This window comes from Gopherus evgoodei, chromosome 3, assembly GCF_007399415.2.
Source record: "Gopherus evgoodei ecotype Sinaloan lineage chromosome 3, rGopEvg1_v1.p, whole genome shotgun sequence".
Taxonomy (NCBI): domain Eukaryota; kingdom Metazoa; phylum Chordata; order Testudines; family Testudinidae; genus Gopherus; species Gopherus evgoodei.
Window position 1 is genome coordinate 103,276,923 of NC_044324.1, and position 26,876 is coordinate 103,303,798.

A 26,876-nucleotide genomic window follows, 5' to 3' on the forward strand; every position below is an offset into this window, starting at 1 on the left:
TAAAAACAACCCAGGAAACTACAGACCAGTTAGTTTAACTTCTGTGCCAAGGGAAGATAATGGAGCAAGTCATTAAAGAAATCATCTGCAAACGCTTGGAAGGTGGTAAGGTGATAGGGAATAGCCAGCATGGATTTGTAAAGAACAAATCGTGTCAAACTAATCTGATAACATTCTTTGATAGGATAACCAGCCTTGTGGATAAGGGAGACGCAGTGGATGTGATATACCTAGACTTTAGTAAAGCATTTGATACAGTCTCACATGATATTCTTATAGATAAACTAGGAAAGTACAATTTAGATGGGGCTACTATAAGGTGGGTGCATAACTGGCTGGATAACCGTACTCAGAGAGTAGTTATTAATGGCTCCCAATCCTGCTGGAAAGGTATAACAAGTGGGGTTCTGCAGGGGTCTGTTTTGGGACCGGCTCTGTTCAATATCTTCATCAATGACTTAGATGTTGGCATAGAAAGTACGCTTATTAAGTTTGCAGACAATACCAAACTGGGAGGGATTGCACCTGCTTTGGAGGACAGGGTCAAAATTCAAAATGATCTGGACAAACTGGAGAAATGGTCTGGGGTAAACAGGATGAAGTTCAATAAAGATAAATGCAAAGTGCTCCACTTAGGAAGTAACAATCAGTTTCACACATACAGAATGGGAAGAGACTGTCTAGGAAGGAGTATGGCAGAAAGAAATCTAGGGGTCATAGTAGACCACAAGCTTAATATGAGTCAACAGTGTGATACTGTTGCAAAAAAAGCAAACTTGATTCTGGGATGCATTAAAAGGTGTGTTGTAAACAAGACACAAGAAGTCATTCTTCCGCTTTACTCTGCGCTGGTTAGGCCTCAACTGGAGTATTGTGTCCAGTTCTGGGCACCGCATTTCAAGAAAGATGTGGAGAAATTGGAGAGGGTCCAGAGAAGAGCAACAAGAATGATTAAAGGTCTAGAGAACATGACCTATGAAGGAAGGCTGAAGGAATTGGGTTTGTTTAGTTTGGAAAATAGAAGACTGAGAGGGGACATGATAGCAGTTTTCAGGTATCTAAAAGGGTATCATCAGGAGGAGGGAGAAAACTTGTTCACCTTAGCCTCCAATGATAGAACAAGAAGCAATGGGCTTAAACTGCAGCAAGGGAGATTTAGGTGGGACATTAGGAAAAAGTTCCTAACTGTCAGGGTAGTTAAACGCTGGAATAGATTGCCTAGGGAAGTTGTGGAATCTCCATCTCTGGAGATATTTAAGAGTAGGTTAGATAAATGTCTATCAGGGATGGTCTAGACAGTATTTGGTCCTGCCATGAGTGCAGGGGACTGGGCTCGATGATCTCTCGAGGTCCCTTCCAGTCTAGAGTCTATGAGTCTATGAGTCTATACTTTCTAATGCACCCACAATCTTTGAGTAGGACTCCAGAATTGCACCAGTTGTGACTGCATGTGCTTCCCAGCAAGTATTGGAAAGAGATTTCAACACACGTTCATTGCCCAAATATGTTTTAAGAACTGCCCATCAGTGTGTTGAGGCAAAGAGAAATGTATAAAGTAACTGAACTGCTGAGAAAAACCTTACTACCACCAGACAACAATCAACAGCACTGCGGCCAACAAGATTGAGAGAGTGTGCAGACATGGTATGAATATGGCATATTTGTTCTGTTCTAAAAGCGTTTTCTGCTTTCCTTGATAACACCCTGACATATTGGCAGCGTTGTCGTAAGATTGAGCTCTGCACTTTGAGAAATCTGTTTTGCAAACTTGGCACAGATAATGCAGTACTTGCTTTGCCTTTTCTTTACCAGTGTGGCTTTTCAAATTGAGGAATGTTATAAATCATTCAACTGGTTTTCCATATGTGAGAGACACATATCTTAGTACAATACTCAACTGATCAATATGTGAAAGATCAGGTGTAGAGTCGACAGGTAAATTGAAGTACCCAACAGTACTTATTTCATCCACAATAGCTGAATGAACTTTGTCATTCATTAGACTAACGAGTTCACCATATATTGTCTTGAATAAGTATGGTGGGTTACCTTTTCCAGCATTCCCATATTTTGAGATATGGCCTGCTAAAAATGCGTCAAACTGATCCACAAGCTCCAACAATCCCAAGAAATTTCCATTCAGCAATGATCCTAATGTGTCATTTGATCCCGGGAAAGGCAGACCATGTTCAGCTAATGTTTGAGTAACAGCTATAACACACTGCAAGCCATGTTGCCAGTATTCGCGCTTCCCTTTCATTTGTTCTTCCAATTTTTGTGTCAATCCAAATCCCTGTCTTCGATTTAAATATGTCAACACTGAATCTCTGTGAGTAGTGCTATTTTCATGTTGTTCAATTAAAACAGCATTCAGCCAGTCACCTAATCCATCTGCAACAAACTGGGATATTGATGGTTTATATGCAAAAACTTTGCAAACAAAACAGTACACAGACCCTGTTGATGATGAACACAGTAGCCATTCTCTAGTGTATTTCTCACCATTCACTTTCATGCTGAAAATATTTTTTGTGGACATTATCTTGTTTGTTTGCCATTGGAAAAAGTCCAACGTGATTTCTCAAATGGCCCAGTGTGGTGTTGACAGTCATTTGGTCCATGATCTATCCAGTAAGGTACATCATTGGTACTGCAATCAACCCACATGCCAGGATCTTTTCTCCTATTATTTACAGCACGAACAGGTTCAGTCTTTGACACAGCCACATCTAGAACAATGTCTGTTCTATCACCAGGAGTAGGATGATCAGTTACAGTCTCTGATATTTTTTGGTGCCACCTGCTTTGCTGGTGCCCTAAACACATGCTTAGTCTGTTTATTGGGTAATCCAGCCCTGTCAAAAAGGTATGCTGTGGCAGAGCCAGGAGCAAAACCCTGATGGTGTGAGTTCCAAGCTAGTGCCTTGAACACAAGACTATACTTTCGCTCTACAGAAAATATTTCTGCTGGTCTTTACCTCTCCTCCCACATCCAATCCCTGATTCCACTAATCAAGAGGCCTTTAGAGAACCACCACCTTTTCCTCTTGGCTTTTGCAGAGCTTAGGCTTTAAGTATTCTCTAGCTGGATATAAACTTTCTGAGCTGCATATACAGCCTCATATGCATATATGATACAGTAGCCATGCTATGAGAAATTCCACAAAGTCAGAGAAGGTTATGTTCAGCTGTTAGGAAAGTTGCATTCTACTGTTGTGAACCTCATAGGCCCCATAACAACAAACATACTGATTTAGGAACCCTATGTGAACCCTTATGAACCCTTAATAATAAAGTAGCTGAAGGAAACAGACCTTACCAATCTTGCAAAAGATTAAGACAAATTTCTAGTTTTTCAAGCCAAGCCATTTTGCAGTTGTGATGAGCCAAGGAAAAGCTAGAAGTGAAACTACTTTTTTGAACCTTTATTTCTCCCAAACATCTTGCTGAATTTGCCTCAAACTTTCCATTAAAATTCTACTTTGGCATAAGATCACGCTTATGAAATTTCAGGCATATTGAGTTAGTCTCGGAAAAGGCTAGGGTGGGGCAAAAAAAAGTCAGACTTGTAATGGAAAACTAGCTTCCTGCTTAACTACGGAGAGAAAATGAAGTGAGAAAGCTACCAAAGTAAACTATGACTATTTGGCTGTGACACTGATGTTTATTTTCTGAACAGTACTTCTGGTGTCATCATGATTGACTTTCAGGACATCAAACCACAGTTTCACTTTAATGCACCCTTCAGCATACTACATTACTGACTATGTAAGTAGACTTTTAATTTAAATATACTGTAATCCTATTCGTGACAGAGGGGAAAAAATCTGAGATCTGGGCACATCTGATAATTGTTCATAATTGGTTACTAACATTTTCTATTCCTTAATTCAGGTAGCACACTCTGCTTGCCAGTGCATGATGGCTTCAGAGAAGTCAACATGTTTCTCCACAAGAAAGCTGTCAATGCAAACACCAGTGATTATTACTAGAAACAAAGGTGTTGATGGTTTATTTAAGCAAGACTCACAGGGCCAAATTATCCTCCATATCAACTGGCTCAGCTCCATGAACTTTAATGGAACTTTCCTAATTGACACCAGGAGAGAATTTAGCCAATAATTTGTAGTTATTTTCAGATTTAGAGTTCAACTGAGTCTGAGAGAAAGTGAGCTGTAATTCCCCTGTCCATTTCATTACATGGCACCTGTTACAATATGTACAGTGAGGTTAAGCTCTATAGTCCCTTTTGAAGTGGCTGTCCATAATGATGTTCTTTATAGGTGCATGCATGCATGCTGATGCAAACAGCTACTCCGTCCAAAATAAAGTGAAAACACTGGAAAAATTGCTAAGGAGCTGAGGGGATGTATGCAGTGACTCTGGTCTGTGGACAGTTTGTATAGTATATTAAATGTTGCGGTTGTGGAAATTTAGACACAGACAATATTCTGGACATTCACATACGTCAAGCACACATACTAGACAGCTTGCCCTTCCTTTCACTTTGCTTCAGGGCCTCTGGTGGTTTCTCTTACGGTTGAGAGAAATTTGGCTGTTATTATTTTAACCACCACAAACCCCTGATGTCACATTTACTCACATACCCTAGCAAAAATTTCAGTCTGATTCTCTCTCTCTCTTTCTCTCTCTCTGAAGACATAAAATGGAGTACAGTTTTATTCTTAACTTTCTATTCCCTTTTCTGTTTCCTATTTGGAGAACTATATCCTAAGCTGTCAGAAATATTCTGCAAAAAACTGGAGGATATTTTGTGATAGAATTAAGCATCTTTGTATGTATGCAGCTCAGGTTTAATTTGATGATGTGGCATTTTCCCCTGACAAATCTGGAGAATTTCCTTCCAAGGGGCTTTAGCAAAGTTCATTGAAGTCAATGGGAGTCTTTCCACTGGCTTCAACCCTCTTCCACTGGCTTTGATGAGCTTTGGATCAGGCCCATAATGAGTATTTGGACACAGTCTGTTTAAATGTGTCTGCTTTATCCCATCTCTTGAAAGGGTTAAAGGAACTGATATTCCCCAGTTTTATAAATGTATTTCAGTAATGGGATTAATATGTGACACTGTGACTCTACAGTCTGTTTGTAATTTATTGTTACTATAGCTTTAGAAAACTCTCTCTAATGGTACATAACATTTTCAGAATGCAGTGTATGATCAGTGTATGGAAGAGTTTAGTATAGACATATATTTGGAGTATTTAAAAAATGTACTCCATAACATTACATTATTTAGTAGCTCAGAAAATTGTTTATTACTCTATTACATTTATGGAGTAGATAGGACATTATGTGAAAATACATACTTGGGGGAAAAAAAGAACCTTTAGATTTCATGGTCTAAATATTTTATACAAAAATATTTGATCCTCTCACTAAGTTAATAAAAAATCAAATTGGAATTCATATGAAATGCTGTAATAGGACAAGTCTGTAAAAGTCCTAATTTCTTGCTGATTTATCAAAGATGCTGTATAAGTTTTGGCTTGTCTAGTATAGACTAATAACATTTAATGTAAAAGATTCAGTGCCATTGCTTAAAGCAGCTCATACTACACGGTTTCATTCTAACTAATTGTTAGATGAGAATAAGGGAAGAGAAATTTGCTTTCTGCGGCTGGAAATTCTGCCATTTTGAAAGCTGGAATTACTTGGGAGTGACTGCTCAAATGTGTCATGGAAGAGATAATACTTCACTGTTTTCTTTAAAGTTTAGCCCATTAGAAATGCCAAAACACTTAATGTGCTGAAATGTAGCCTGATTTTGTAACTTCACAGAGAATTGAGAAATAACTGGTTTGTTGCAGAATGCACATAAACCTATTTTGAATCAGTCACATAAAATGGCTTGGAATAAATCTTAAAATAAGATACAATTGCATATACATACAGCAGATTTTAATAACACTTGAAATGGACTCAGAAGTCATATTTTTGTATTTAAAAAGCAGTATTCCAATGTTTTTAAAGCCAGATATTATATGTGATTTTGCACTTTTCTGTTTGATAATAGTATTGCTGGTAAAGTCTTTTCAAGAGCACACAGAGTTAGAATGCAGAAAAATGATCATCAATGTCTTAAGTTGGAAAAGTTTCAGATCACTAGATTTTTCTATATTCACAATAAGAAATCGGCAATGAACTTTTCACAAAAATGTTGGTTTGGATACTTGAGGAACCCTACCAGCAAGAATATATATGTATTTTGTAATGTTCTAATAGTCATTTTGGAACAACTGAAGAACAGAATGCTCCCAAATATTCCTTTCCAGATTTTTCACTGAAATGTGTTATATGGTTTGGATATGTTCTGTAAATCTGAATGTTACTCATTTTCAGAGCTGTGTGGAGATCAGAAGTTCCACTTCACAAAGATTTCAAAATTTCAAAATGTGACTTTCTTTAGAATTGAAGCAAAAACTGAAAAGTTCTCTGTGAAGGAGGGTTTTTTTAATTGTTTTCAATTGAACAAAATGTTTCATTACAACAAAACTGAAACATTTTGTTCCAGTATTGATTTTTTTAATTTTTCATTGTATTATAACATATATTACAAAATGAAAAAAAAAATTCAAAACAAGAAGTCATTTCAAAATGAAAAATCAAAATGATTCAGTCCAAAAATGTTGAAATGGAATGTTTCAGTATCATCTGAACTTTTTCTTCTGTCTTCCAAAACAAAATTCTAGCAAAGTCATGAAGCATTTCAATTTCAATGAAACCACATATTCCAAATGCACATGGTTTCATCCCCAGCTCTTGAACTTCTGAAGATTGTTGTATGCGGCTCAGAGGGTCAGTAAGTTTGGCCAACCCTAACTCATGGGATTGCAAATGGGAGTGGAAGTGGTCCAGTTCATAATAAATGTGGAAATGGTGGTACAGAACAAACTACCTATGGATCTGATCATGTTTTCCTTGAAGTTGATGGCATAATGCCCAATGGCTTCCACGGGAAGCTGGATTGTGCTTCTAATAAAAGGTTCACCCTTGGAAAAAAAATGAGAACCCTGATGTAAATTAACAAAACAAAAACAACAAAGTCAAATTAGGTGGAGGATTTTTGTTTGTTTTTTGCCAGATGCTCAAACAGCTGGTGGTTGAATCAACTGTTCTGAGTGATTTTATCTACAGAGAGGGACACAGGTCTTGTCTCACATTTATGCAACTGAATTTGTTGTGGAGTTTGTTCCTTCCAGCAATCTTGGTAAGCTGTCAGCCCCTTTCAGATCTTAGTGTCTCAAAGAACAGATGGAATAGTGTTTTGAAAGGTTGCAGCTAACTTGTGTTAAATACACTAGGGACCCATAGCTTGTCAGTAAGGAAATTAAGGATCATAAAAAGCAACAAAAGAGCAAATGTTCAACATGCCAGCAACTCAAACAGCTATTCAATGTTTGTTACAAATGGTACCAAAGAACACTTTATGAAAATGTAACAACTGTTACTTCAGACATTTTATTGCCTTGAATCTTTATATAAAATAGTCCCCAATGCTTACTAAATCTTAATTAAACCCATTATAATGGCTTGATTTGTAATAAAACAGGTCTGTGACCATTTCATATGAAGAAAGTAACCATATGGCATTCTCAGTGCCTTAAGTTTTAGAATATAAATGTGGGGCTTACTATAAGATGTCCTCAGATGTATATAGTATACATCCTTGAAAAATTAGGGCTAAATTTTCAAAAGTGAAAAATCATATATGCAAGCCATGTGCACTGATGCCAGAATCTGAATCTGCATTCATGACCCCATATGTTGTTTTTTTTTAAATGCACATTATTTTAAAATTAGGAACTATACCAATATGATAATGTACCTGCAGGCAAAGCAGATGGGTTCAAAAGCTAATGCAGTTAAGACTGCATAGCTGATGCTACACTGTGGAACTTGGGATGGCAAGAGGATTTTCAAATACACGCCAGGCAGTGAGGAATGTGGCAAGGAAAGTGGCAGAAGGGGGCCCAGTACAGAGTGCAAGGTGAGGTCGAGAAGACTCAACATTTGTCAGGCAACCATGGCGGAGCACCTGATCACAATGGTCCTTAACACTCTGCTGTTGCTCCTCAGAGATCACAACTAGATGTGGGGAAAATTAGGAAGAAAAGATAAGAAAAAAGGCAGCTGCTCATTATGCAGAAGCTTAGCTGAGAAGTAAATGGTGTGAGTTGAAAATGAGGACTCCTCTGAGAAAAGCAGGGCAAGTAGCAAGTAAGACACAATATAAGAACATAAGAACAGCCATACTGGATCAGACCAGTGGCCCTTATAACCCGCTATTCCATTCTGTGACAGTGACAGGTGCCAGATGCTTCAAAGGAACGGAATAGAACAGGGAAATCTCATCTAGCCCCAACTTCTGGCAGTCAGAGATTTCGGGACACCCAGAGCATGGGGTCACATCCCTGACCATCTTGGCTAAGGACCTCCATGAACTTTTCTAATTCTTTTTTGAACCCAATTATACACTTGGCCTTCACAACATCCCCAGGCAATGAGTTCCACAGGTTGACGTTATATGAAGAAGTGCTTCCTTTTGTTTGTTTTAACCCACTGCCTATTAAACATAACATCAGCAAACATTTTCTTATATTGTCAGATCCACGCACCTGTCCCAACAATAAGTCACATTGCTCTTGGCTTTTCCACAGAAACCTTCTGAAAAAAGCACAGAATGCAGAACTAGCACAATAAAACTTTGATAATGGTACCAGTAAAACCCATCCAAGAGTAAAACCAAACAAAACAATGCAGTGTGTTTCTCTGACATCTTCTGTGAAACAAAGAAACAACACAAGTTACAAAACAAAGTAGGAAGCAAGAGAAAATGGGTAATAAAGGTACTCCTATTCACCACTGGCAGAAGAAGGCTGTATCTGTAGATGCTGACTGACTAGCAGCTCCTAGATTCTGGACAGCTGCAAGAGTGAAACAGAAGAACACTGGAATGAAAGCAAAGTGCACAATTACAGAAGTTGTTTGTACAGTATTTAACATAATGGGGCCTCAGTCTCAGCTGAGATCATTAAGCGCTAGTTATAAAATAATAAATAATCATCCGTGCAACAACAAAATTCCCTATAAGAAGTAGAGTGATCTTCATCAATGTGTAAATCAGAGATGAGAAATAACAACTATGACATTGTTGGCATCACTGAAACTTGGTGGGATAATACACATGATTGGAATATTGGTGTGGATGGATATAGTTTGCTCAGGAATGATAGACAGGGGAAAAAGGGAGGAGATGTTGCCTTGTATATTAAAAATGTACACACTTGGACTGAGGTGGAGATGGACATAGGAGACAGAAGTGTTGAGAGTCTCTGGGTTAGGATAAAAGGGGTAAAAAACAAGGGTGATGTCATGCTAAGAGTCTACTACAGGCCACCTAACCAGGTAGAAGAGGTGGATGAGGCTTTTTTTAAACAACTAACAAAATCATCCAAAGCCCAAGATTTGGTGGTGATGGGGGACTTCAACTATCCAGATATATGTTGGGAAAATAACACCGCAGGGCACAGACTATCCAATAAGTTCCTGGACTGCATTGCAGACAACTTTTTATTTCAGAAGGTTGAAAAAGCTGCTAGAGTGGAAGCTGTTCTAGACTTGATTTTAACAAATAGGGAGGAACTCGTTAAGAATTTGAAAGTAGAAGGAAGCTTGGGTGAAAGTGTTCATGAAATCATAGAGTTTGCAATTCTAAGGAAGGGTAGAAGGGAGTACAGCAAAATAGAGACAATGGATTTCAGGAAGGCGGATTTTGGTAAGCTCAGAGAGCTGATAGGTAAGGTCCCATGGGAATCAAAACTGAGGGGAAAAACAACTGGGGAGAGTTGGCAGTTTTTCAAAGGGACACTATTAAGGGCCCAAAAGCAAGCTATTCCGATGGGTAGGAATGATAGAAAAATGTGGCAAAAGACCACCTTGGCTTAACCATGAGATCTTGTGTGACCTACAAAATAAAAAGGAGTCATATAAAAAATGGAAACTAGGTCAGATTACAAAGGATGAATATAGGCAAATAACACAGGAAAGCAGGGACAAGATTAGAAAGGCAAAGGCACAAAATGAGCTCAAACTAGCTATGGGAATAAAGGGAAACAAGAAGACTTTTTATCAATACATTAGAAGCAAGAGGAAGACCAAGGACAGGGTAGGCTCACTGCTCAGTGAGGAGGGAGAAACAGTAACAGGAAACTTGGAAATGGCAGAGATGCTTAATGACTTGTTTGTTTCGGTCTTCACTGAGAAGTCTGAAGGAATGTCTAACATAGTGAATGCTTATGGGGAGGGGGTAGGTTTAGAAGATAAAATAAAAAAAGAGCAAGTTAAAAATCACTTAGAAAAGTTAGATGCCTGCAAGTCACCAGGGCCTGATGAAATGCATCCTAGAATACTCAAGGAGTTAATAGAGGAGGTATCTGAGCCTCTAGCTATTATTTTTGGAAAGTCATGGGAGACGGGAGAGATTCCAGAAGACTGGAAAAGGGCAAATATAGCACCCATCTATAAAAAGGGAAATAAAAACAACCCAGGAAACTACAGACCAGTCAGTTTAACTTCTGTGCCAAGGGAAGATAATGGAGCAAGTCATTAAAGAAATCATCTGCAAACACTTGGAAGGTGGTAAGGTGATAAGGAATATCCAGCATGAATTTGTAAAGAACAGATCATGTCAAACCAATCTGATAGCTTTCTTTGATAGGATAACGAGTCTTGTGGATAAGGGAGAAGTGGTGGATGTGGTATACCTAGACTTTAATAAGGCATTTGATATGGTCTCGCATGATATCCTTATTGATAAACTAGGCAAATACAATTTAGATGGGGCTACTATAAGGTGGGTGCATAACTGGCTGGATAACCGTACTCAGAGAGTAGTTATTAATGGCTCCCAATCCTGCTGGAAAGGTATAACAAGTGGGGTTCTGCAGGGGTCTGTTTCGGGACCGGCTTTGTTCAATATCTTCATCAACGACTTAGATGCTGGCATAGAAAGTACGCTTATTAAGTTTGCAGATGATAACAAACATGGAGGGATTGCACTTGCTTGGAGGACAGGGTCAAAATTCAAAATGATCTGGACAAATTGGAGAAATGGTCTGAGGTAAACAGGATGAAGTTCAATAAAGACAAATGTAAAGTGCTCCACTTAGGAAGGAACAATCAGTTTCACACATACAGAATGGGAAGAGACTGTCTAGGAAGGAGTATGGCAGAAAGAGATCTAGGGGTCATAGTGGACCACAAGCTAAATATGGGTCAACAGTGTGATACTGTTGCAAAAAAAGCAAACGTGATTCTGGGATGCATTAACAGGTGTGTTGTAAACAAGACACGAGAAGTCATTCTTCCGCTCAACTCTGCACTGGTTAGGCCTCAACTGGAGTATTGTGTCCAGTTCTGGGCACCGCATTTCAAGAAAGATGTGGAGAAATTGGAGAGGGTCTAGAGAAGAGCAACAAGAATGATTAAAGGTCTTGAGAACATGACCTATGAAGGAAGGCTGAAGGAATTGGGTTTGTTTAGTTTGGAAAACAGAAGACTGAGAGGGGGCATGATAGCAGTTTTCAGGTATCTAAAAGGGTGTCATCAGGAGGAGGGAGAAAATTTGTTCACCTTAGCCTCCAATGATAGAACAAGAAGCAATGGGCTTAAACTGCAGCAAGGGAGATTTAGGTTGGACATTAGGAAAAATTTCCTAACTGTCAGAGTAGTTAAACAGTGGAGTAAATTGCCTAGGGAGGTTGTGGAATCTCCATCTCTGGAGATATTTAAGAGTAGGTTAGATAAATGTCTATCAGGGAATGTCTAGACAGTATTTGGTCCTGCCATGAGGGCAGGGGACTGGACTCGATGACCTCTCGAGGTCCCTTCCAGTTCTAGTGTCTATGAATCTATGAAATCTATGAAACAGACAATGTAGAAATGGCAGGGGTGCTTAACGACTTCTTTGTTTCAGTTTTCACCAAGAAGGATGATGGTGATTGAATGTCTAATGTAGTGAATGCCAGTGAAAATGAGGTAGGATCAAATGAGGTTAAAATAGGGAAAGAACAATTTAAAAATTACTTGGACAAATTAGATGTCTTTAAGTCATCAGGGCCTGATGAAATGCATCCTAGAATACTCATGGAGCTGACTGAGGAGATATCTGAGCCATTAGCAATTATCTTTGAGAAGTCATGGAAGATGGGAGAGATTCCAGAAGACTGGAAAAGGGCAAATATAGTGCCCATATCTAGAAAGGTAAATAAGGACAACACAGGGAATTACAGACCAGTCAGCTTAACTTCTGTACCCAGAAAGATAATGGAGCAAATAATTAAGCAATCAATTTGCAAACATCTAGAAGACAATAAAGTTATAAGTAAAAGTCAGCATGGATTTGTCAAAAACAAATTGTGTCAAACTAATCTGATAGCTTTCTTTGACAGGATAACCAGCCTTGTGGTTAGGAGGGAAGGGGGAGATGTGGTATAGCTTGACTTTAGTAAAGCTTTTGGTACTATCCCACATGACCTCATAAATAAACTGGAGAAATGCAACCTAGATGGAACTACTATAAAGTGGGTGCAAAACTTGTTGGGAAACCATTCTCAGAGAGTAGTTATCATGGTTCAGAGTCATGCTGGAAGGGCATAACAAGTGGGGTCCCGCAGGGATCAGTTCTGGGTCCGGTTCTCTTCAATATCTTCATCAATGATTTAGATAATGGCATGCGGTATACATTTATAAAGTTTGTGGATAATACAAAGCTGAGAGGGATTGCAAGTGCTTCGAAGGATATGATTAAAATTCAGAATGATCCGGACAACCTGGAGACATGGTCTGAAGTAAACAGGACAAATGCAAAGTACGCCATTTAGGAAGAAACAACCAGTTGCATGCATACAAAATGGGAAATAACTGCCTAGGAAGGAGTACTGTAGAAAGGGATCTGGGTGTCATTGTGGACTACAAGCTAAATATGAGTCAAAAGTGTAACGTTGTTGCAAAAAAAAGCAATCATTCTGGGATGTATTAGCAGGAGTGTTGTAGGCAAGACACGAGAAGTAATTCTTCTGCTCTACTGTGCTCTGATTAGGCCTCAGCTGGAGTAGTGTGTCCAGTTCTAGGTGCCACAGTTCAGGAAAGATGTGGACAAATTGGAGAGAGTCCAGAGAAGAGCAACAAAAATTATTAAAGCTCTAGAAAGCATGACCTATGAGGGAAGACTGAAAAAAATGGGTTTGTTTAGTCTGGAAAAGAGAAGACTGAGAGGGGACTTGATAACAGTTTTCAAGTATGTAAAAGATTGTTACAAGGAGGAGGAAGAATTTTTTTTTCTTAACCTCAGATGATAGGACAAGAAACAATAAGCTTAAATTGCAGCAATGGAAGTTTAGGTTGGACATTAGGAAAAACTTCCTAACTGTCAGGATGGTTAAGTACTGGAATAAATTGCCTAGGGAGTTGTGGAATCTCCATCACCAGAAATTTTTAAGAGTAGGCTAAATAAACACCTGTCAGGGATGGTCTAGATAATTAGTCCTGCCACAAAAGAAGGGGACTGGACTGGATGACCTTTCGAGGTCCCTTCCAGTTCTATGATCTTTCTGTATTTCTAACATGCACAACTGGAAAAAAATAAGTCCCCCTCTGTTCCCCCTCTGTTCATTTCACTAAGTTCAGACTGTGAAACTAGACTGTTCTGTTTCACTTTTGTTCAATTCATTTTTAAGTGGTTCCATTTTCCAGTTACAGTGCACTGGTGGCACAGGACAGTGATAGTAGATTCTCACTACAGATGAAATGTTTAAAGCCAAAAAATAAAAGGCCAAATTGTGAATACTCAGCCAGAGTAGTACCATCTTCCACTCTTAGTCTCATGGACTTCACTGGGACTATCTGCTGAGTAAAATTCTATTCAACATGAGTAAATCATTGCAATCTGGCTCCATCTATTTTCCCAGAACTAGAAAATAATCATGGAAAGCTGTTTCTGTGTTTTAGAGGCCTAAGCTAAGTTGACAGTGCCCCATTTGAGAGAAATTTACAGTTCAAATGAGTTTGTCTTTTTTTCTTTATATATGAAAATTTCTTTGTGGCACCTCTTTGGATAGCTCATATCCTATGCAATGAGATATATTTTCAGTGGTAATACCCAGCCATAAGAAGTAGTGCTTCTCGGTAACAAAAATAGCTTAAGCAAAAGGAAGATGAGAAGTATTATGGCTGGAAAGAGGAATATGTTGGACTTCTTTTGCTGTCTTCCTGTTGATTCAAAAGATATGCATGTTAATTGAAAAGCTTATGGCCCCAATTTGTAAAGGTATGTAGGTATTGCCTGATACAATATTACAATGACTACTTGACTTAGGACCCTGAGACTCATTTTCAAAAGTCACTTAGGAGCCTAAATCTCAGACTTTCAATGAAGCTAAAACTCCTAAGGACCATATTTGTAAAAGTATTTAATCACCTAACTCTGAAATATCTTTTAAAATCTGATCCTAGGTACCTACATCTTTTTTTAAAAAGATTTAGGCACCTAAGTCAGTTAGGCATTGAAATGCTGAGTGGGGCAAGGCCTAAATACCTTTAAAAATCTGGGCTTGTGGTTTCATATATTACAACAGAGAGGTAATGCAGAAGCTAACGTGTTGCCAATGTAACAGAAATTGAAAGCTGGAAATGAAAAGGAGCAACCAGTGAAATAGAAATAACGTATTAGTTCTGCTGGCTACTGCCCCAGCTTCTTTGATTGATTTTCATGTAAAGAATTTCTTGTCTGGTTCTGTCATTTTGTTGCACGACTTCATCAATTAAAGCCTTCTTATGAGCTGAAGCGTTACATGCTCCATTTGTGCCAAATGAACAATTCATATGGCATCCAGCATCTGCTTTACAACATCATCCTGGGGATCCAAGCAATTGGAATGTGCTCTGCTTTTATTAAGGTCATTACCATGGAGTGCAAAGTACTTGGTAATGATGGTCCTCTGCAGTAGCCTTATATGAGAGTGGAGTTTTCAGCAACTGAGGTTGGTGAAGTTTGTATTTTATATCATTCTAAAAGAGGAGGGTTAAGGTTAACTTTAAGGCTTTTTCTAGGTGAAAAAAGGCCATAAAAAAAAAACTCACAAAGGTTTAGCTTCTCCCATTGCCATCCATAAAGCAAATAGTATGGAGTGTGACAAAGTCTCACACCCCCAGTTGAATGCCCTATCTTCAGTGCTAAAGGTTGGAAGGGGGGTTGGTGACATCACCACTGCCTCCTCTGGCTGATTTGTGAATGGCTGAAGCTGTTCATATCAAATTCACAAGTAGTCTCTGGTTACCTGAAATGGCATTTTTCATCAAATAAACTATTTGTCAAAAAAAATGTCACTAAGCTCTACCAGTGAATAAGTGAAACCCAAATAGCATCACAGGAAACTAGGCTTAGTGTTTTCATGTAATTTACATTTAGACTTGACAATCTCTCTAGAGGAATTGAAAGGAGGCCATCTCACCATTAAATCTTGGCCAACCATATTGAGATTTACATATTTTCCATAATTTTTGTTATGGGGAAGGTGTGTAGATCTGTGTTTAGGGGACTTTAATATTGAGGAGTTGGTATTATGGAGTGATATTTCACAAGGACAAAGATATAGCATTTTTTTATTTATTTGCTTTAAACTGATCACAGCAGTAAACAATCCTTTCATCACAAGAAGAAATAAAAATTAAATAATCAATACTAGTTGTTCAGGCTTTACAGTGTAATATTCCAAACAGAGTTGGACTGAAATTTGAATGACCTTGAAGCATTCCAAAAGCAGAGTGATTAACTAGGTATCATAGAATCAAAGAATATCAGGGTTGGAAAGGGACCTCAGGCGGTCATCTAGTCCAATGCCCTGCTCAAAGCAGGACTAATCCCCAACCAAATCATCCCAGCCAGGGCTTTGTCAAGCCTGATCTTAAAAACCTCTAAGACTGGAGATTCCACCACCTCCCTAGATAACCCATTCCAGTGCTTCATCACACTCCTAGTGAAAAAGTTTTTCCTAATATCCAACCTAGACCTCCCCCACTGCAACTTGAGACCATTACTCATTGTTCTGTCATTTGGTACCACTGAGAAAAGTCTAGATCCATTCTCTTTGGAGCCCCCTCTTCAGGTAGCTGAAAGAAGCTATCAAATCCCCCCTCATTCTTCTCTTCTGCAGACTAAAAAATCCCAGTTCCCTCAACCTCTCCTCATAAGTCATGTGCTCCAGCCCCCTAATCATTTTTGTTGCCCTCTGCTGGACTCTTTCCAATTTTTCCACATTCTTCTTATAGTGTGGGGCCCAAAACTGGACACAGTACTCCAGATGAGGCCTCACCAATGTCAAATAGAGGGGAATGATCATGTTCCTCGATCTGCTGGCAATGCCTCTACCTATACAGCCCAAAATGCCGTTAGCCTTCTTGGCAACAAGGGCACACTGTTGACTCATATCCATCTTCTCGTTCACTGTAACCCCGAAGTCCTTTTCTGCAGAACTGCTGCCTAATCTTTTGGTCCCTAGTCTGTAAAGTGCATGAGATTTTTCCGTCCTAAGTGCAGGACTCTGCACTTGTCCTTGTTGAACCTCATCAAATTTCTTTTGGCCCAATCCTCTAATTTTTCTAGGTCTCTCTGTATCCTATCCCTATCCTCCAGCGTATCTACCATTCCTCCCAGTTTAGTGTCATTTGCAAACTTGCTGAGTGCAGTCCATGCCATCCTCCAGATCATTAATGAAGATATTGAACAAAACTGGCCCCAGAACTGACTCTGCTTGATACCGGCTGCCAACTAAACATGGAGCCATTGATCACTACCCGTTGAGCCCTATGATCTAGCCAGCTTTCTATCCACCGTAAAATCCATTAATCCAGCACATATTTCTTTAACTTGCTGGCAAGAATACTGTGGGAGTCCGCATCAAAAGCTTTGCTAAAGTCAAGGAATAACACATCCACTGCTTCCCCTCATCCACAGACCCAGTTATCTCCTCATAGAAGGCAATTAGGTTAGTCAGGCATGACTTGCCCTTGGTGAATCCATGCTGACTGTTCCTGATCACTTTCCTCTCCTTCAAGTGTTTCAAAATTGATTACTTGAGGACCTGCTCCATGATTTTTCCAGGTACTGAGGGGAGGCTGACTGGCCTATGGTTCCCCTGAGCCTCCTCCTTCCCTTTTTAAAAGATGGGTACTACATTAGCCTTTTTCCAGTAATCCAGGACCTTCCCTGATTGCCATGAGTTTTCAAAGATAATGGTCAATGGCTCTGCAATCACATCCAGTAACTCTTTAGCACCCTTGGATGCAGTGTATCTGGCCCCTGGACTTGTGCTTGCCCAGCTTTTCAAAATAGTCCTGAACCACTTCTTTCTCCACAGAGGGCTGGTCACTTCCTCCCCATGCTGTGCTGCCCAGTGCAGTAGTCTGGGAGCTGACCTTGTTCGTGAAGACAGAGGCAAAAAAAGCATTGAGTACATTAGCTTTCTCCACATCCTCTGTCACTAAGTTGTCTCCCTCATTCAGTAAGGGGCCCACACTTTCCTTGATCTTCTTCTTGTTGCTAACATACCTGAAGAAACCCTTCTTGTTACTCTTAACATCTCTTGCTAACTGCAACTCCAAGTGTGATTTGGCCTACCTGATTTCACTCCTGCATGACTGAGTAATATTTTTATACTCCCCTCTGGTCATTTGTCCAATCTGTCACTTCTATAAGATTTTTTTCTGTGTTTAAGATCAGCGAGGATTTCACTGTTAAGCCAAGCTGGTCGCCTGCCATGTTTATTATTCTTTCTACACATCAGGATGGCTTGTTCCTGCAACCTCAATAAGGATTCTTTAAAATACAGCTAGCTCTCCTGGACTCCTTTCACACTCATATTATTCTTCCAGGGGATCCTGCCCATTGGTTCCCTCAGGGAGTCAAAGCCCTGGTCTACACTGCGAGTTCAGGTCGAATTTAGCAGCGTTAGATCAATTTAACTCTGCACCCATCCACACGATGAAGCCATTATTTTCAACTTAAAGTGATGTTAAATTGATTTCAGTACTCCACCCCCGAAGAGGAGATTAGCACTGAAATCGACCTTGTCTGGTCGAATTTGGGGTAGGTGTGGTCATAATTTGACAATATTGGCCTCCGTGAGCTATCCCAGGGTGCTCCATTGTGACCACTCTGGAAAGCACTCTCAACTCTGATGCACTGGCCAGGTAGACAGAGAAAGGCCTGTAAACTTTTTAATCTCATTTCCTGTTTGGCCAATGTGGTCATATGCAAGTGAGTGCAGATCTCATCAGCAGAGGTAACCATGATGAAGTCCCAGAATCACAAAAGAGCTCCAGCATGGACCGAATGGGAGGTACGGGATCTAATCGCTGTATGGGAAGAAGAATCCATGCTGTCAGAACACCTTTCCAAAAGACGAAAAGCCCAAACATTTGAAAAAAATCTCAAAGGGCATGAAGGACAGAGGCTATAACAGGGACCTGCAGTACTGCCACGTGAAACTTAAGGAGCTGAGGCAAGCCTACCAAAAAACCAGAGCCCCAGACATGCCACGGGTATTGAAGGCTATGTGCTGTTTAGAAAAGACAGGAAGAAAGGCAAAGGTGGTGGAGTAGCCTTGTACATCAATGATGAAATTAACTGTAGTGAAATAAGAAGCGATGGAATGGATAAGACAGAGTCTGTCTGGGCAAAAATCACACTGGGTAAAAAAGCAACTAGAGCTTCCCCTGAGATAGTGCTTGGCGTGTGCTACAGACCGCCAGGATCTGATTGGGATATGGATAGAGACCTCTTTAATGTCTTTAATGAAGTAAACACAAAGGGGAAATGTGTGATTATGGGGGACTTCAACTTCCCGGATATAGACTGGAGGACGAGTACTTGCAAGAATAATAGGGGTCAGATTTTTCTGGATGTGATAGCGGATGGATTTCTTCATCAAGTAGTTGAAGTACCAACGAGAGGGGATGCCATTTTAGATTTGGTGTTGGTGAGCAGTGAGGACTTCGTAGAAGAAATGGTGGTAGGGGACAACCTTGGTTCGAGTGATCATGAGCTGATTCAGTTCAAACTAGATGGAAGGATAAACAAATGTAGATCTGGGATTAGGGTTTTTGACTTCTCGAGGGCTAATTTTAAAGAGTTAAGGAAATTAGTTAGGGAAGTGGATTGGACGGAGGAATTAGTGGATTTAAATGCGGAGGAGGCCTGGAATTACTTTAAGTCGCAGCTGCGGAGACTGTCGGAAGCCTGCATCCCGAGAAAGGGGAAAAAAACCATGGGCAGGAGTTGTAGGCCAAACTGGATGAGCAAGCAACTCAGAGAGGGGATTAGACAAAAGCAGAAAGCTTATAGGGAGTGGAAGAAAGGCAGGATCAGTAAGGAAAGCTACCTTGGTGAGGTCAGAACATGTAGGGATAAAGTGAGGAAGGCTAAAAGCCGCATTGAACTGGACCTTGCAAGGGAATCAAAACCAATAGTAAAAGGTTCTACAGCCACATAAATAAGAAGAAAACAAAGAAAGAAGAAGTGGGGCCGCTATACACTGAGGATGGAATGGAGGTTAAGGATAACCTAGGCATGGCCCAACATCTAAACAAGTACTTTGCTTCAGTTTTTAATAAGACTAGTGAGGAACCTTGCGATGATGGAGGGATGATAAACGGGAATGTGGATATGGAAGTGGATATTACCGCAACTGAGGTAGAGGCCGTACTTGAACAGCTCGATGGGACGAAGTCGGAGGGCCTGGACAATCTCCATCCGAGGATATTAAAGGAACTGGCGCGTGAAATTGCGAGCCCGTTAGCGCGAATTTTTAAGCAATCGATAAACTCGGGGGTTGTGCCGTATGACTGGAGGATTGCTAATGTAGTTCCTATTTTTAAGAAAGGGAATAAAAGTGATCCGGGTAATTATAGGCCTGTTAGCTTGACGTCCGTAGTATGCAAGGTCTTGGAAAAAATTTTAAGGGAGAAAGTAGTTAAGGACATAGAGGTCAATGGTAATTGGGACGAATTGCAACACGGATTTAGTAAAGGTAGATCGTGTCAAACCAATCTGATCTCCTTCTTTGAGAAGGTGACGGATTACTTAGATAAAGGAAATGCGGTGGATATAATTTACCTAGATTTCAGTAAGGCGTTCGACACGGTTCCGCACGGGGAACTGTTAGTCAAATTGGAAAAGATGGGAATGAATATGAAAGTTGTAAGGTGGATAAGGAACTGGTTAAAGGGGAGACTCCAGAGGGTCGTATTGAAAGGTGAATTGTCAGGCTGGAAGGAGGTCACTAGTGGAGTCCCTCAAGGATCGGTTTTGGGACCGATCTTATTTAACCTTTTTATTACTGACCTTGGCACAAAGAGCGGGAATGTGCTAATAAAGTTTGCGGATGACACGAAGCTGGGGGGTATTGCTAACACGGAGAAGGACAGGGATACTATTCAGGAAGATCTGAACCACCTTGTAAACTGGAGTAATAGAAATAGGATGAAATACAATAGTGAAAAGTGCAAGGTTATGCACTTAGGAATTAATAATAAGAATTTTGGATATACGTTGGGGGCACATCAGTTGGAAGCGACAGAGGAGGAGAAGGACCTTGGGGTACTGGTTGATAGCAGGATGACTATGAGTCGCCAATGTGATACGGCTGTTAAAAAAGCAAATGCGATTTTGGGATGCATCAGGCGGGGTATTTCCTGCTAGGATAAGGAGGTGTTAGTACCGTTATACAAGGCGTTGGTGAGACCACATCTGGAATACTGTGTGCAGTTTTGGTGTCCCATGTTCAAGAAGGATGAATTCAAACTGGAACAGGTTCAGAGACGGGCTACAAGGATGATCCGAGGAATGGAAAAACTGCCTTATGAAAGGAGACTCAAAGAGCTTGGCTTGTTTAGCCTGGCCAAAAGAAGGCTGCGGGGGGATATGCTTGCTCTATATAAATATATCAGGGGGGTTAACATTAGGGAGGGAGAGGAATTATTTAAGTTTAGTACTAATGTAGGCACGAGGACAAATGGGTATAAACTGGATATTAGGAAGTTTAGACTTGAAATTAGACGAAGGTTTCTAACCATTAGGGGAGTGAAGTTCTGGAACAGCCTTCCGAGGGAAGTAGTGGGGGCAAAAGACTTTTCTGGCTTTAAGACAAAGCTTGATAAGTATATGGAGGGGATGTTATGATAGGATCGTTAATTTGGGCAATTGATCTTGGATTACCACCAGATATGTCTGCTCAATGGTCTGTGGGGAGATGTTGGATGGAATGGGAACTGAGTTACTGCAGAGAATTCCTTCTTGGGTGCTGGCTGGTGACTCTTGCCCACATGCTCAGGGTTTAGCTGATCGCCATATTTGGGGTCGGGAAGGAATTTTCCTCCGGGGCGGATTGGCAGGGACCCTGGAGGTTTTTCGCCTTCCCCTGCAGCGTGGGGGGTCGCTTGCTGGTGATTTCTCTGCAGCTTGAGGTCTTCAAACCAATTTTGAGGATTTCAACAACTCGGTCCTGGGATAGGGGGTGTTATAAAATTGGATGGGTGGGGTTCTGTGGCCTGCCTTGTGCAGGAGGTCAGACTAGATTATCAGATTGGTCCCTTCTGACCTATGAGTCTATGAGTCTATGATGAGCTGCATGCCATTCTAGGTGGTTCAGCCACCACTACCCCACCCCTGCGCTTTGACTCCGTCAATGGAGTAGCACGCAATAGGGATGCGGGTTTTGGAGATGAGGAAGATGATGATGAGGAGATTGAAGATAGCTCACACCAAGGAAGTGGAGAAACTGTTTTCCCCGACAGCCAGGAACTGTTTCTCACCCTGAACCTGGAGTCAGTACCCCCCAAACCCACCCAAGGCTGCCTCCTGGACCTGCCAGGCAGAGAAGGGACCTCTGGTGAGTGCACCTTTGTAAATATTATACATGATTTAAAAGCAAGGGTGTTTAATGATTAATTTGCCCTGGCATTCGCAGCCAGTACAGCTACTGGAAAAGTCTGTTAACGTGTCTGGGAATGGAGCAGAAATCCTCCAGGGACATCTCCATAAAACTCTCCTGAATGTACTCACAAAGCCTTTGCAAAAGGTTTCTGGGGAGGGCAGCCTTATTCCGTCTTCCATGGTAGGGCACTTTACCACACCAGGCCAGTAGCATATAGTCTGGAATCATTGCATAACAAAGCATGGCAGCGTATGGTCCTGGTGTTTGCTGGCATTCAAACAGAATCCGTTCTTTACCTCTCTGTGTTATCCTCAGGAAAGTGATATCTTTCCTGGACACTTGCTTGAAATAAGGTGATTTATTAAGGGGACATTCAGAGGTGCCCGTTCCTGCTGGGCTGTTTGCCTGTGGTTGAACAGAAATGTTCCCCGCTTTTAGCCACACAGTTGGGGAAGGGTGAGTGATCATCCCATAGAACTATGTGTTTGTGTGTGGGGGGGTTAGTTGGGTCTGTGCTGCACATTAACCCAAAAACCGTAGCCCCTCCTCCTTTTAAATGGTCAACCCATTTTAAATGGCCAACCCAGTGGCTGCTTGGTATGGAAAATGAGTGCGCTGCTGTTTGAAACCATTCCCACATGTTATGAAGGTTGAAGAAGCCAAAAGACTGTCTTACCATGGCTGCCTGCAAGCCAAATTCTGTTGCCCAGCCCTGTGTGAGTGATCTCACACACCAAACCGGTATACCCTCAATAAGAGGAAAAATGCGACCTTGTACTGAAAACACATGTGCTATGTAATGTTAACAGCAAGGTTTACCGTGAAAGAGTCTACCCACTGTTCTCTAAAACGTGTCTGTTTAACTACCACTCTCCCTTTTCTTTCCTCTATCAGCTGCAAATGTTTCAACGCTCACACTACTTTCTCCTTCCCAGAGGCTAGCGAAGATTAGAAGGTAAAAAAATGCGATTAAATGTTCTCTGAGCTCATGCAGTCCTCTCACACTGAAAGAGCCCAGCAGAACGCGTGGAGGCAGACAATGTCAGAGTCCAGGAAAGCACAATAGAAATGTGAGGATAGGTGGTGGGCTGAAGCTAATAAGTGGTGGGCTGAAGATGATAGGTGGCATCATCTTGGTGACAGAAGGCAAGAGGCAATGCCGAGGCTACTGGAGGAACAAACTGTTATGCTCCAGCATCTGGTTGAGGTTCAGGAAAGGCAGCTTGAGCACAGAGCTCCGCTACAGCCCCTGTGTAACCAACCACCCTCCTCCCCAAGTTCCATAGCCTCCAATGTGGTCAGGGGGCCTCTGGGCACCCGACCACTCCACCCCAGAGGACTGCCCAAGCAACAGAAAGCTGCCATTCAATAAGTTTTAAAGTGCAGTGTGGTCTTGTCCTTCCCTCCTCCTCCACCCCACCCAGTGCTTCCTTCCTCCCCGACCCGTCCCAGGCTACCTTGGCAGTTATCCCCCAACCTCCCACCCCACCATAAATGTCTCCTCCTTACTCTCACAGATATTGTGGATCACACAGCAAGTGGTAATAGCAATGGGAATATTGATTTAGCTGAGTAAACTGCACCAGCGTGCATTTAAACTTCCAAATGCACATTCTACCACCATTCTGCACTTGCTCAGCCTATAGTTGAACCGCTCCTGACCACTGTCCAGGCTGCCTGTGTATGGCTTCATGAGTCATGGCATTAAGGGGGAGGCTGGGTCCCCAAGAATAACTATAGGCATTTCAACATCCCCAACAGTAATTTTCTGGTTTGGGAAGTAATTCCCTTAATGCAGCTGTTAAAACAGACCAGAGTTCCTGAAGATGCGAGCGTCATGTACCTTTCCCAGCTATCTCACATTAATGTTGTGAAACGTCCCTTGTGATCCACCAGTGCTTGCAGCACCATTGAAAAGTACCCCTTTCGGTTTATGTACTCACTGGCTTGGTGCTCCAGTGCCAAGATAGGGATATGGATTTTGTCTATCGCCCCATCACAGTTAGGGAATCCCATTGCAGCAAAGCCATCCACTATGACTGCACATTTCTCAGAGTCACTACCCTTGATATTAGCAGCTCTTTGATTGCGTTGCTTACTTGAATCACAGCAGCCCCCTTAGTAGATTTGCCCACTCCAAACTGATACCCAACTGACTGGTCACTGTCTGGCATTGCAAGCTTCCACAGGGCTATTGCCACTCGCTTGTGAACTGTGAGGGCTGCTCTCATCTTGGTATTCTTGAACTTCAGGGCAGTGGAAAGCAAGTCACAAAGTTCCATGAAAGTACCCTTACGCATGCAAAAGTTTCTCAGCCACTGGGAATCATCCCGGACATGCAACACTATGCGGTCCCACCAGTCTGTGTTTGTTTCCCGGGCCCAGAATTGGCATTCCACTGCATGAACTGCCCCATTAACACCATGATGTCCATATTGTCGGGGCCGTACTTTGAGAGAAGTCTGTGTACATGTCCTCATCACTCTCGTCACTACGTTGCCATCGCCTCCCACCTGGTTTTGCTTTTGCAGGTTCAGGTTCTGCATATACTGCAGGATAATGCACATGGTGTTTACAGTGCTCATAATTATGGCAGTGATCTGAGCGGGATCCATGCTTGCTGTGCTATGGTGTCTGTGCTGAAAAATTGCACAAAATGGTTGTCTGTTGTTTCTCTGATGGAGGAAGGTGTGACTGATGACATAGCTTACAGTGTTGTCACACAGAATGGTCCCCTCAAGAACTGAACTCACAACCCCAGGTTTAGGAGGCTAATGCTCAAACCACTGAGCTAGCCCTCCCCCCACTAGTCATGGAGGGAAGAAGGAAGGAAGGGGGGAGCAAATGAATACAAAACAAATCTGGTCTTTTTATTGTTTTGATCCACTTCCATCTCTCTTACACATCTTAGGCTGGAAGCAGATGGTTCATTACGACTGCTGGCCATTGTTATCTCCCGTTTATGTCTAGGCATCCCTGGCCAACCTCACTGAGGCCAGCCAGGAGCACACACATCTGCCCAGGCGCCTTTGACTGACCTCACCAAGGTCGGCTAAAAGAGCACCCAGGAGACGACGGCTACCAGTCATAATGCACCATCTGCTGCCAAAAGGCAATGAGCTGCTGCTGTGTAGTAATGCAGTACCATGTCTGGCAGCACCCAGGAGACATATGGTGATTGTGAGCTGAGCGGGCTCCATGCTTGCTGTGGTATGGCGTCTGCACAGGTAACCCAGGAAAAAAGGCCAGAAATGATTTATTGCCATTGCTTTCATGGGGGGGGAGGTGAGGGCTGACGACATTTACCCAGAACCATGTTTTTGCCTCTTCAAGCGTTGGAAGCTCAACCCAGAATTCCAATGGGTGGCGGAGACTGCGGGAACTGTGGGTTAGCTACCCACTGTGCAATGCTCTGGACATCGACGCTAGCCTCAGTACTGTGGATGCACTCCATTGAGTTAATGCTCTTAATGGTCTTAAGTGGGGACACATACAATCTACTGTATAAAATCAATTTATAAAAAATCAACTTCTATAAATTAGACATAATTTCGTAATGTAGACGTACCCAAAGTCTGCTTTTCTGAAGTCCAGGGGTCGTATTTCTGCTGCTCTCCTTTTTTCCTTGTGTCAGGATCTTGAACTCGACCATTTCATGGTCACTGCCTCTGAGGTTCCCATCCACTTTTGCTTCCTCTACTAATTATTTCCTGTTTGTGAGAAGCAAGTCAAGACGAGCTCTGCCCCTAGATGGTTCCTCCAGCATTTGCACCAGAAATTGTCCCCTACACTTTCAAAAAACTTTGTGGATTGTCTGTGCACCACTGTATTGCTCTTCCAGCAGATATCAGCGTGATTGAAATCTCCCAGGAGAACCAAGGCCTGTGATCTAGTAACTTCTGTTTGTTAGTTGCTGGAAGAAAGCCTTGTCCATCTCATCCCCCTGGCCTGGTGGTCTATAGCAGATTCCCACCACGACATCATCCTTGTTGCTCACACTTCTAAACTTAATCCAGAGACTCTCAGGTTTTTCTGCAGTTTCATACCGGAGCTCTGAGCAGTCATACTGCTCTTACCTACAATGCAAATCCCCTACTTTACTGCCCTGTCTGTCCTTCCTGAACAGTTTATATCCATCCATGACAGTACTCCAGTCATGTGAGTTATCCCACCAAGTCTCCGTTATTCAAATCACATCATAATTCCTTGACTGTGCCAGGACTTCCAGTTCTCTCTGCTTGTTTCCCAGGCTTCTTGCATTTGTGTATAGGCACTTAAGATAACTCGCTGATTGTCCTGCTTTCCCAGTATGAGGCAGAAGTTCTCCACTCTTGCGCTATCCTGCACGTGCTTCCTCCCGGTATCCCACTTATCTCAGGACTTTGGTCTCCTTCCCCTGGTGAACCCTCTGTTTGTGGTATATCCATCGGATATTATGTTATACCTATTCAGCAATGACCACACCAATATTAGAGAAGTAACACTGACTTCTCTGGCCATGTTCCACTTTTTTTTCTTATTATCTATCCCTATTTTTTTTCTTTTCTTCCTAGAATGGAAATGGAGGCACAGAAAATGTTGCACTAATTTAGTTTTCTTAGAGCCTGGACTTACTCTCATGCACAACAGCTAAAGGGATAAGAAAACCTTTCTGCCCACTGTTGGCTGACATAAGATGTTAGTGATTTGCTCAGAGTAAGCTTTGTGTTCTTATTTGGCTGCGTCTAGACAGTTGAATACTTTGCTGCTATCCAAGGAATGTGCAGCTAATGTCAATGATGTAGTCAAAGGAAAAGGATTGGTTCTCAAGCCACTGTCTTTCCACTTGTTAGAGAAATAAGGTTGGGGACAGTCAGTAGGAAAAGG